At 46.3% G+C, this 1,297-nt stretch overlaps 1 pseudogene across 1 annotated transcript; it reads left to right on the top strand.

Annotated features, from left to right (window-relative positions):
• Positions 1-335: 335 nt before the first annotated feature.
• LOC308429892 (trafficking protein particle complex subunit 4-like) lies at positions 336-1,009 on the top strand (annotated as a pseudogene). The gene is made up of 2 exons: positions 336-803; positions 931-1,009. The product of its transcript is annotated as a trafficking protein particle complex subunit 4-like (transcript).
• Positions 1,010-1,297: the final 288 nt, after the last annotated feature.

Genomic DNA, 1,297 nt, shown 5'->3' with positions numbered 1-1,297 from the left:
TGTGTGGTTTTCTTTTGGGTTTGCTGCAAGGAGATTATTTTCTTGCTTTTTCTAGGGTGTTATTTTTCATTTTCCTTCTTTCTTCTTCTTTTTAAAAATATGTATCTTTAATCTTTTATTTTTACAGTCCAGTCATCATTCCCCTCCCAGTTCACCCCAGACAGTTCCTCATCTCATTCCTCCCTCTCATTGTCTCCAAGAGGATATCTCTACCCCTTTCTCACCCTCTCCCCATCCTAGCCTGTCAGGCCTCTTCACTTCCTGGGGCCTTAAGTCTCTCAAGAATTAGGCACATTTGGAAGGGGTGGCTTGTAGTACCCTATTCGTACACAGTAATGACGATTTTTAGCATCTACGTGGTGAACAAAGCCGGTGGCCTAATTTACCAGTGGGACAGCTGCTCGCCATGGGCTGAGGCTGAGAAAACTTTAAGTTATTTGCTGGACCTGATTCTGAAACTGCACGACGAACATGCGCTGGTCGCTTTCGGCCAGTGAGATGGCATCCGGGTGGGCCATGCAGGACTGGCCATCAATGGCGTGGATGTAAATGTTAAGTACACGGGTGACAGGGAAGAAGTGCTGCAGGATCTGGGTAACTGCGATTTACCCGGTTTCTATTCGATTCGGCCGGCCTCGCCTTACCTCCAATGAGAAGCTTATGTTGGCCTCGTATGTTCCACTCGCTCTTTGCCATTGGTTCCCAGCTATCTCTGGAACAGGGCAGTTCAGGCATTGAGATGCTGGAAACAGACACATTCAAACGTCACTGCTTCCAAACACTGACAGGGATCAATCAAGTTTGTGGTCCTGACAGATCCTAGGCAAGCTGGAATAGATTCTCTTCTCTGAAAAGTTTATGAAATTTACTCTGACTTTGCCCTCAAGAATCCATTCTATTCTTTGGAAATGCCTCTTAAGTCTGGCCTAGATGTGAGCTGGTTCACCAAAACCTGAAGCTAGCTCTAGAGGTGGCAGAGAAGGCTGGCACTTTTGGACCTGGGTCATAGGATGAACTTGGAATGGACCCTCTAAGTTTTGAGAGGTGCTCTGAGGCTTTGCTGTCTCTACTCCAGTGAGGATCCTATTGTAGCACTCTTGCTAATATACTCGAAAATGGTAGGACACTGAGCCTGGTGATGGGGACAGATCCTGGCTAGAGTGCTGTGCTCTCTGCCCCTCTGTCTACATCACAGTCTCATGCCCTACACTGTACAGGTTTATTTATGGAGAAAGCTGGCTTAGCAATTCTGTAATAAACATTCCTTTGTTCTAGTATCTTCTGGGGGGAAAAAAAA

The sequence above is a fragment of the Micromys minutus genome, assembly GCF_963924665.1.
Source record: "Micromys minutus genome assembly, chromosome: 14".
NCBI lineage: Eukaryota > Metazoa > Chordata > Mammalia > Rodentia > Muridae > Micromys > Micromys minutus.
Note: the sequence above shows the minus strand (reverse complement) of the source record. Positions and strands in the feature narration are given on the sequence as shown.